This window comes from Corticium candelabrum, chromosome 18 (genome assembly GCF_963422355.1).
Source record: "Corticium candelabrum chromosome 18, ooCorCand1.1, whole genome shotgun sequence".
Taxonomy (NCBI): domain Eukaryota; kingdom Metazoa; phylum Porifera; class Homoscleromorpha; order Homosclerophorida; family Plakinidae; genus Corticium; species Corticium candelabrum.
The window spans coordinates 1,874,876-1,886,508 of record NC_085102.1 but is presented as its reverse complement, the minus strand read 5'-3'; the positions used below and the strand labels follow the sequence as shown (position 1 = coordinate 1,886,508).

Below are 11,633 nucleotides of genomic sequence, written 5' to 3'. Positions count from 1 at the left end.
AGATAACTACATGAAATCTCGACAGATCTCTATTTCTGCTTGATCTAGTAACGACACGGTGCAGCTATCTGAATACGCACAAAGCAAAGCATTTCTTAACTTCTACCGGAATATCTGACGGTCTCTTTAATCAAGGTGGCGTTTCCAAAATGTCGAGGGATTGTCGTCCAAAGCAAGTATTTATTAGAACCCCAATGATTATCATCAGTCTGTGTATGTCGGTTGGACAAGTCCAAAGCTTAAAGAAACCAAACCAAAGGTCTCAAGATACCGAGGTAACGTCGAAGCCACCTACTCCAAATGAGATAATTGAACATAGAAATGTTTTTCCATTTGATGATAACAAACGAGGATGGCAAGCCTACCAACATTGGGAACTTAATGAACCTCTAGCAACCATCTATGAACAGATCACTTACACGGTCACGGTTGGAAATAGAAAGCGGCAACATCTACTAATTTCAGGAGCAAATTTTCCCTTTTCGTATTTCGAAAACAAGCCGGGTGTGTTTTCAAACTGGTTGTACACCGTCAACAGCTACTCGTGGGAAAACGTGGATAATGGCGATTTCCCTCCCGCATTATCATCTCCTGCCATGATTCAACTTTGCTCAAAGATTATTGCTTTCGAAGGCGATAATTTTAGATATGAAAGTGTTTTAATAAACAGAGCGTGGATATTTGACACATTCTTGCTTTTCTGGCAGAAGATACAAGTAGACGGTCGTCTTCCTTCATGGTTGGATCTTGAAACCATCGGCCGATGGAGCCCAAAGATCGCTGCGGTTGCAGTTTTTCAGTCAGAAAATAATTGCAAATGCCATCAATCTGCATTCGTCTTGCTCCATTCCTCAGACATTCCAAGTTCTATGTACGAAGTGCGATGTGTCTATCGAAACGGTACTGAAAGGTACAAGTGGATTCACATCGAATCTAACATTCAAGTCCCATCAGGATATCGAGTCAAGTTTATAGCTTCTTCCTATTCAAGTACCATTCTTCTTTATGATCCGGTTAACCAAACGTTGTGGAAGTTTGAAAATATAACATGGACGAATGTAATTACAGTTCCCTCTGGTCTGCAACCATTTTACGACACTTCACGTTCAGAAAAATTTGGCTGTGCTATTACAACAAACAACAGCAGTTTCATTGTTTTCAACATACTTGATAATACAGTACTAAATTTTGATTTAAAACGTAAAAAATTTACTATTGAAGTTGTGGTAGGCGACATTCCTGATCATCGCCATGATGTAGTGTCTAGCGTTAGTGAAAATCAAAACACAATTATCGTCTTCACACTTGATGCGCCTCTTGAGAGAACAAGGGTTTGGAAATTTAACTACGAACGTCAACGTTGGAGATGGAGAAAATTGTCAAGTCCGAACATTCAACCTAACTTTGTAGAATTATCAACTTATGCCCTCAAAAGCAATTATCTTACATTTGCACCAGTATTAATGATGGAAACTTATGATTCATGGATTTTAGCTACGTGGAACTTAGATCTAACAAGTATGCAGTGGTGGAAGAAACATGTTTCCAATTCTTTTCTTGAGAAAGATGTAGCTTATTGCGAATACGGTGATATCTGCTGGCTAGGTAGCTGCTGGATCGGTAACTGTTGTTTTCTTACACTTTCCAATAACATCAACAAAAATGTTATGGAGGTGTTGATCTACAATAGTACGGACAATAAATTGAAATTGTTGATATCAAATTCTTTAATAGAAGTTCGCTACTTTATGTCGTTCGTTGCTGTGAATAAAACTACAGCTATCCTTTTTGGCGGAAAGAATAGCAGTAACACTTTGAATGCTATTGCATTCAATGAAACAGTGATAATGCACATTCAGCCAACGTTTCAGTGGAGACAGTCTACCAGAGACATATCTTATTCTGTGCAACCTAGTGCACGCTTTCACCACGCAGCGGTAATAATGCAGTCACAAATGTATGTATTTGGTGGAAAAGATGATTCCGAGGCATGTTTAAGTGATCTCTGGGCTTTTGATATTACGACAGAAAGATGGTCAGAACTGATATCTGACAATAGAGGACCTAACCTCTCGAACGCTTTCTCCTGTGAATATTCTGCAGCCTCAACTACTGGTTTAATATTTATCAATATAAACTCTATGTACCCATATAGAAGTTACAGTTACAAAAACAACGGACTACAAACGTGGATGTTCATTGTACAAGTCAAAAAGTGGTACTGTACCTCATTGCACATAAATTCAAGAAATATTCAATCAAAGGGATGAGTGAAAAGCTAGACAAATCTTTCTTCTGAAATGGATTTCTTGTCAATTTTGACTTAAATTCTAGAAACATCAAGTATTTAGTAGTTAGATGTCCAGCTGGATTTTCTTCGTCAAATATTTCTTACCGATCATGTCATTTTTGCGAACAAGGATATTACAGAGAGACAATGTTCGCTGATCCAGATTGTGTTCAGTGTCCAAGCGGTCTAACGACTGCTGACATAGGAGCTCGCAAACTCTCAGAGTGCACAGTTTGCCATGAAAACCAATGCAAATACGGCAAATGTGTACTTTATTTCAATGACGATACATTTCGACCTGCCTGTCAATGTTACGTCGGCTTTACTGGTTCTAAATGCCAATATCCTACCTACTTTCTCATAGGAGCAGGAATTGCTCTATTCGTTGCTGTAGCAACAGCAGGTGTAACAGCTTATCTTTTAGTGCTAAATAGAAAAAAGAAAAGCGAGCGTGCTTGGCGAGATGAAGTAACCGTGTTAACCAATGTATGGCAAATAGATGAAGATGAAGTGGTGTCAGGAGTACTAATCGGATCTGGTGCATCTGGGACTGTTTACAAAGCTTACTACAGAAATCTCATCGTAGCAGTAAAGAAAATGATGGCATTCGGTCTTCCCCAGTCTATAGAAGACTTTGAAACGGAGATAATGTTTATGAGAACTGTAAGACACAAGAATATCGTTCTCTTCATTGGTGCAGGAAAGTCGCAACCAGAAGACGCTCCTTTTCTTGTCATGGAATATATGGAGCGTGGATCTCTAAAGAACGTACTCTACGATTTATCAATAGATGTCGACTATGAGCGTAAGCTATCATTTGCCATGGATTCAGCAAGAGGTATGCATTTTCTTCACACGTTGGAACCGCCTCGAATACATCGAGATCTGAAAAGCGATAATCTTCTGGTAAGCAAAGACTGGATTGTTAAAGTGGCTGATTTCGGTTTAGGGAGGACTGTTACCCGTAACGTCAGAGGGCAAAGTGAACAAATGATTAAACGGAGACATCGCTCAAATTCTCGACATGTTTCTCTACTTTCTAGACGAGAAGGTTTATCTTATGCAGGTGTTGGAACTGCGAGATGGCGAGCTCCAGAATTGACTCTTCGAGAGCCATACGATTCCGCCGTAGACGTTTTCAGGTATTATCTAGAGCCTAGACAAATATAAGTAGCTACAGTGTGACATAAGCGTTTTGCATTTCCAGTTTTGGAATTGTGTTGTGGGAAATCTGGACAAGGCAGCTTCCATTCGATCAATACGGATTCGATTACGAAGTAACCGACGCCATAGTTGCAAACGAAAGACCTGTAATTCCTCGAGATTGTCCACAGCCGTTATCAATGATTATGAAAAACTGCTGGTCACGCAGATGATCGGACAGACTTTCGTTCGGTCAAGTTATTTTGCAACTTGAATCTATAGAGAGCATCTAAATCGCAATATTGCAGTTAGGAGCAGCATGCATTGCTTGCTAAAAGACTACGTCGTTCTGCTGCAATTACTGTATACGCAGAGACCAGTTTGTTATTGAAACTGAACCATTTCGTTTGGTCTTACGAACATGGTATTAACAGCTATATAGTATCAATTTGAAGTTACTTAAAGCATGATATGATTTGAAGCGTTATCAAGACAAACGAATTATCTAAGAGAAAGAGCGAAGACTCAAGAGATTATTGCGTGACTCCGAACCAGTCAAGCCATAATGTAAGTGAGTGATATGTTGTATGATAACTCAGACTACTGATCAATACTTTGCACTCAAATACGTTTATTGCCTTTTGCTGTGTAAAATGAATAATTTAATTAGAACAGTTCCATCCGCCACCATCAGGAAGCGGCTGTGTTATATTGATTCTGGGATACGTCACACTATCGAATCTATCACTCACTCTTCCATATCTGATACTAGTCTCGCCTAGCCAGACCTCTTTCTGCCGCGTCCTCCCCGGCGAAATGCTGTCTGGTGAACGGCCTTTGATGTCGCTGTGTGCCGCGTAGCCAGAAATCGGCTATCTAAAGACCGGATTTTGTTTCTTAAACGCTTCACTAAAGACCAGACTGGTATGCACGCAATGCAATTCTATCTCAATTAGCTTCTCTTGTTTCTTAGAGAACAACTCGAAGACTACAGCTTTAGAGTCGCTGCTGTTTGTGAAATCTGCATGTTTACAGCAGCCATTAAACGCGGCCACGGGAACGTTGACGTCGACAGTCTTCGATTTCATGCAGCCATGATCGACGTCGTACGATCTAGCGTTGTGCGCTTGTGTCACAACGGAGACTGAATGAGAACGTACTGGATGGATGCGAACGTACTCGGTGCTGTTTGGTGTTTGCTGTTTTTTGACGTCTAAATCGACCGCAGACAGTCCAGAGTGAGCGATGTCTGGAAGGGCTTGGAGCTGCATGACGTCATCGAAACAAGATGAGTCGTCTTTCTGTGTGTGGGTAATCATTTCATGTGCTTTTTGCTTTGCTTTGGTGAACACATACAGTAGCAACCAGGAAGAGACCACGTTGACAGAAATGCTGGACGTCCCAAGGTGGTACAGATTCGATGTGTTGTTTGGAAGAGCTCTGGATAATTTTGGATACTGCATCTATAATTAACTAAAAATGAAATGGATGCGAGCCCAACAGAACATCGCTCAGTTTGTTCTCGGGGCCGCTCAGATTCTATCAACGGTACGGCGCCGCTAAAAGTCGCGGATTGCGTGGACATGTCATGTTCACAATACCCGCAGCGCCCTTGTTGTTACGTGGCACTGCTAGCGTTCAACTATTGCGAACCGAGTCTAACAGCCTACGTCGACTATACTGATTTCATAGTTACTAACAGCCATTGTCCTTATTAAATAATTAATTAAGCAGTTTACATTATCCTACGTACTGTATACGCACCGTCTCTGTAAGGCTCGAGGTCTAACGATTACCAAGATTATCCCTGTGTGCTCCACACTCTACACTTTTGTATGTGTACTGTTTTCTTTCATTGGTATTATACTAGTAAATGAAGCTGTGTTTACACCGTCGCTTCACAGCTACGAGCGTGTGTGAGTGTGTGTGTGTGTGTGTGTGTGTGTGTGTGTGTGTGTGTGTGTGTGTGTGTGTGCGTGCGTGTGTTCATGCATGTGTGTGTGTGTGTGTTTGTGTGTGTGTGTGTGTGTGTGTGTGTGTGTGTGTGTGTGTGTGTGTGTGTGTGCGTGCGTGCGTGTGTTCCTGCATGTGTGTGTGTGTGTGTGTGTGTGTGTGTGTGTGTTTGTGTGTGTGTGTGTGTGTGTGTGTGTGTGTGTGTGTTTGTGTGGCACGTGTGTATTTATTATAAATATTAATGTACATTTTATTAATTTTTGTTTATCTATTGTCATTATCATTTTTTATTCATTAGCTTGTTGCTTGAATGTATAATTCTTTGAAAACACAAGGATGCGTCGATGTGATTAAAGATAATTAACTAACTATCATCAATTCCCACACTACACTTCGAATTCAGCACAAGTGACAGAAGTGACGTTGTGTGTGTGTGTGTGTGTGTGTGTGTGTGTGTGTGTGTGTGTGTGTGTGTGTGTGTGTGTGTGTGTATTTATTGTAAATATCAATGTATATTTATTAAATTTTGTTAAATTATTGTCATTATTATTAATTAATCATATTAATTATTAGCTTAATTGATGCTATAATATAAACGGCAATTCTTTGAAAACACCTGGATTTATCAATGTGATTAAAGATAATTAACTAAATACCATCAATGTCCCACACTACTTCGAATTCACACAGCTACGCAACTCTTGAACGGCGCGGGCTTCTTATCTACGTTATGTCTCAATTCTGCATGTATAGCGCTCTTGTATCACTGGAAGTTAATAAATTAATTAACTGTCGAGATGGACTATCAGATCATTATCATACTTTTATTGAATCGTCGCCATCTTTCGTTCCGCTAATTCGTTGTAGCTAGAGATCGGTGTACGTCTCCTAGATGCATAGAAAATACTGGTGAAGCGACATGCATGCACATCTAGCGACCGGATCCAGAAGAAAGCAGCGTACACAACGTTTCCCACGATTCTTTCTTGCAAGACGACGTCGATCATTCATCATCAGTCCTACTTAGAACATATTGCTCTCTTGATCGCAGATGACATGCTGGTGGTGCGCATGCAACGGTGCTTAGAGTTAGATGAATGGTCCCATGGGACCTTCGCTTGGCGTCTTGAAGAACGATAAATTCGTTTGTTTTGCGATTCTTTTGTAAAAAGTAACAAACGCAAACAACTATTACCTGATCTTTATTCTGCGCTTCTCGGTTTGACGACATTTTGACCGTAAAATGGAGGTTTACGACATCTCGGCTTTTCTGTCATAATGCGCGGGATTGTTACGTCACCCATTGTTGATGTGCCAAAGGTCTGCTGATTGGCTCTGCCAATTCCCGAGAGTGATTCACGCTGACAAGCTAGTATTGCGTCACCTACGTTTCGCGTCCCAAAACGATTGCTGATTGGCTCGACAAACTCCCCGAGCGTGACACATGCTTACAACAAACATAGATAGTTACAAACATGGTTGCAAACATAGGTACAAACATACCGACAGACAGACCGGAAGTCAATACAGCCCGTTTAGAGTGAGCTTCTCGCGAAGCAGTCCACCACTTAATGTGGTGTTCTTCTTTTACGCTCGTAGCTTAATTATTCCCCGGGAAGGGATGGACAATGCGCGAGAAGGGCGCAGCAAGCTGCCATCCCTGTCCCAAGTTCCAAAGATTGAGTTAATCTTGGAGCCGAGCTATGTCCGGCGTCTCAGAGATTAAGCTGAGAGAACAGATACTACACTTGATCTTAGCCAAAAGGCCGAGAAGCGATAACCAATTGTTAGTGGTGTGCTGATCTGATTGGTGTGTGATGAACTGACACTTGTGGATGATGAAGTGATCGCTTTTGATCGATTCGACTTGTTTGATTTACAGTATGGTTATTTTGCTATGTCGTAGAGGACGAAAATCATACACAACTGTTGAAGAGACGTCGTACGTTTGTGACCGTACTCTCTCAACTTATGTGGGCGTGGCTCGTTGAGTTGTGACGTACAAATTCGTTTCGCGAACGTCGTGCAACGTCTCGAGTGCATGCTTGCAAAGGTTGGATTGTTGTCGTTTCACGCAATTGTTTGCCGTCAGCGCTCAAAATGCAGAGCAACCTGGTAAAAAAGAGTAGAGAGGCACAGGTGGGCGTGTCTACTTGTGACGTCCTTCATCTTATTTGATCAATGTTAAAATTCTCTGTACGTGTAAATCACAAAGCGTAGTGTATCTTTCGGGATTGCAATTTGCTGAATATGTAGATAAGTATCGAGCACAATTACTAAAATGATTCTGCTTAAGTTCATACAGAAGTCAACATCAGTTTGCAACTCGATTTCCTTCATCATGCCTATCTCAGCGATTTACCAAGCTTTGCATAAAGATATACTGTTATCCTAGGGTGTCAGAGATTTGCCAACAGCACGCGCGAGGCTCCTAATTCTTAATTTATAGTATTTTTAAATTCAAAGTTATGAAGTTTTGGATCAATCAGATGTTCAACATCCCATCCGATTAAAATTTAATAATTACCCATCTGATCACATGATTGCAAGGGTCAGCGACATGTAACTAATAAAAGTAGATAACATCATTTCTACTGTACAGTACAATGGTAAATAGTCTATAATATTGTCTTAAATAAAAACTTCATTTATCCAAAAGCTGTATGTCCAGAATGAAGTAGTCACTATTCTCGGATAACTCCTCGTGTCGTATAAAAATTCTACATTTAATGACATACAATAACTGCTAAAATCAAAACTAATTTTTGACAGTGCTGGTGGCAATACTATTACCTTGATGTTGTTGATTATAATTTAACTATTAATTAAAATTATTAACAAATCTAAAACATGTCAATAAAAATTGGCTTAGTTTGCGTATACTCCACAAAACTGTCCTTAGAACATGAAAGTATTACATAAGACTGAATTAATATTAATAGTAATAGCGTGCTCTTCTATTGTCGGATGCTGTTAAAGTTTTTCAGAAGAACAGAAACACAAGCAGATAAACCTTAACTAAGTGAGCAAAAAACAAACTCTAGTATTACATACAAAACTCGAGAATCAAATACAATGGAAAACAACCTTAATTAACTATAATGAAATCACTGTAGTCACAAAGACAAATATCCTACCTTGAAATTCTGACTCGCTCGTGGAAGTCGACAGAGGCGTAGGGATGGCATCAATGCGAAGTAACGACAATTAGCTTGATTCAATGAATGTAACCTCCGTCGACCGGGTTTCGCAAATGCATGCACATTGCAATATCGTCATTAAATATATTAAACTAATTAGGTAACTGAAATCATATGGTCAGCGTACTCTTGTTCCCCATCAACCATTTTGGAAGTTCTAGTAACAGTGTTTGAGCAAGTTGATATCTAGGACTTGTGCTAACAACCTTGCAATGGCGTCTACTGCAGCTTTCCGTTTTCTTCAAATTGTAGCTCGTTTTCACGAAGACCTATTTTAACTCGAGGTAGTGACTATATAGTCTACTGATTAGAGGGCGTGATCCCCGTTGATCTCGTGGTTCCTAAGCCTGTTTTCCACATCTAATAGCTGTTCAATACCTTTGAAAACATCCATCGATTTGTACGCTAATAAACCGAAATGCGCATTTTGGACGGACAACTGGAGAATTGGAATGGAACACATGCACTCAGACAGTAACGCTAACTGTGGTGCCAGATTTCGACAATATCAAGTGCCAGTCAATATGTCCAGCCTCGATCCTTCCCACGCTCTTAATTAACCAACAGATGCCAGTAAGTGTGCCACCGCTGTTTCGTAACTGAAGCTAGAATACGAGGATTTAGCACTCTAACTAGTGCTACTTCATTTAACACCAGCGATAACAATGAGCGCATGCGCTGTATTCCAATTTTCTGTCCGTCCTTTCTAAGACAAGTAGTTACTGGTATATGGGTAGGTAGGGTTTCAACCTTCAAAATTTGTACTTTTGCCAGTTGTTGATTTCCAAAACATTTTTGAATAACTGATTAAAATGATATATTATTTAGTTACCTTTTGATGACGTCACTGCAATAGTAATAGATAATAAATTTAACTTAGCTGAACATTTGGTTCTAGTATTATATTACTTGTCTCGTAAAACTTATTATTAATGTAAACACGTTTAGCTGATTAAATAATTATTAGTAATTTTTAAACCTTAAGAATTATAAATTGGTGACTAGCAGGTCTGTTATCCTAAAAGCGCAACAATAACCCTAATTATGACATCGCGCCTCGGGTTAGTTAATTGAAGCTCAATACGTTGAGTTGGTCAATATTGTAGTCTGCATGACTTTAGTTGACATTGCAGTACGTGATCCACAGGTTGGCTTAAGAAGGGAGGCACAAGCGACTACAAGTCTGTATAACGTCATACACTTTATGATGTCACCGCCAAGTGACTCGACTTACCGACCGATATAAAACAGCTACAGGACATATGCATCTTACTCCATTTTTATTTCAAGTTAAGGAAAATTATGTTTGGGCAATGAGTTTAATAATGACGTTATTTATGTTTTAGTTACGACAGTACTGTCATGCTTTCTCATAAACGTGAATTTGATTATACGATATTAGACACTGCTTATAGCCATGTAATTAAGAATAGAAATAGCAGAGGTGATACTCATTTACTGTTTCTCCACAACATGCCATCCAATTAATTGCAGGAATACATATGCACTGCAGTTAGAGGCATCTGTCAGGCGAAAGGCATTGAGCTTATTACAGCTATTACGTTTTAGCTACAAATTACTAGCTACATATTTATTCCGGATGGGGTCAGTCCACACTCTTACATTTACTATTTTGAAATGCGAAGGATAAATCTTGCCAATGCAGACAGAAATATTATACTTATATATATATATATGTATATATAAGCAATTGAGGGCGCTCCTAAAGAGGAGAACGTGCTTGCAATACCATCATGTAGATCAGCTCCTGTATTAAATTGTAACAATGCTTTCAGTTAGAAAGAAAAACCTTCTCAGTGTACAAATAGTTTATTTTATCTTAACAGACATATAACAGTGACACGTCACAAGCAATTAGAATATTGTAAAAACAACTATTTCTCCCAGTCACTTGAAGAAAAAATGTGTCGAAATGTGTCTACAATGAGACACCGAGTTAAGATATTCAATTACAAAGTTTCATAAATTTGTCACAGTCGATATTGATATCCATGTTGTACCCATACTCATTTCTATTTAAATGGAGGGGAAAAAACTTTTATTTCTTGTCATTTCTCATCAGCCAACGAGCTGCAGACAACAGATGAACACCGTGCAATTTCAAAAGATTTCTACTATGAATTCTGCAAACGTCGCGCAATGTTTCGAGTTTGTGCAAAGATTAGGGTCGAAATATGTGTTGTTGCATACATGTAAATTTTGCCGTCTGTGCAAAGCATGCAAAGCAGGCCGACATAAAAGCGAGGAGAACAGCAATTGTGACGCCATATCAAAGTAGGCGTTTCTGGTTTTTTTGTACGTGACACGTTTATACAAGTAAAGATTACATATTAGCAATTAAATCTCCGGCTTGATTTACTTTATGCAATATATCTGAGGGACATGGCAAGACTTGCAGAAAAGATTTGTATACAAGGAGACGACGTTCTCTGATGTAAAAACACACGTCACGTAATAGTGCATCAAAATATTTCCAATTCTCAAGAAAAACGGCCGCAAAATTCTACGTTAAAAATTAAAATTAAAATTTTCATTTTCAAAATTAAATAAGACAACGCCGGATAAAATACATGCAATCGCTGTTGCGTCCAAAAAGACTTTTAGCTTTTGATGACTAAACGTGTTCTCTTCAAGTGTAGGTTTCTTCACTTGCGTTCTAGAATTACTTCTATAGTTGAAAGATATCTCATCTATGACGTTGTGATAATAATCACATATCAGACTCTCTTGTGATCGTATCAAGTGCGCATGTCCGACGTTGAGAGAGCCTATTGATTAAATGACAACCTTCTTCGTATCGATTGATATACCAAGAATAAACTGATTACCTATCAAGCACAAAGGCGCGATACACTTGATAAGGTAACGTAACTGCTTTAAACACATCTATGCTATATTATCTTTCGACAGCAGTGATGACAATATCGTTAAAAATTTATTAATTAATAACAAAACATTGATCTCATTGAATAGGCCCAAGCTAAAAAATTAGCTACTCTCGTGATAATACCTTGGTCTTCGATATT

General features: G+C 39.2%; 1 non-coding gene across 1 annotated transcript; it reads right to left on the bottom strand.

The window, feature by feature from the left end:
* Positions 1-6,980: 6,980 nt before the first annotated feature.
* LOC134194421 (U2 spliceosomal RNA) lies at positions 6,981-7,164 on the bottom strand. Its single transcript, XR_009972200.1, has one exon. It is a non-coding gene; the product is annotated as a U2 spliceosomal RNA (small nuclear RNA).
* Between the last annotated feature and the right edge of the window lie 4,469 nt (positions 7,165-11,633).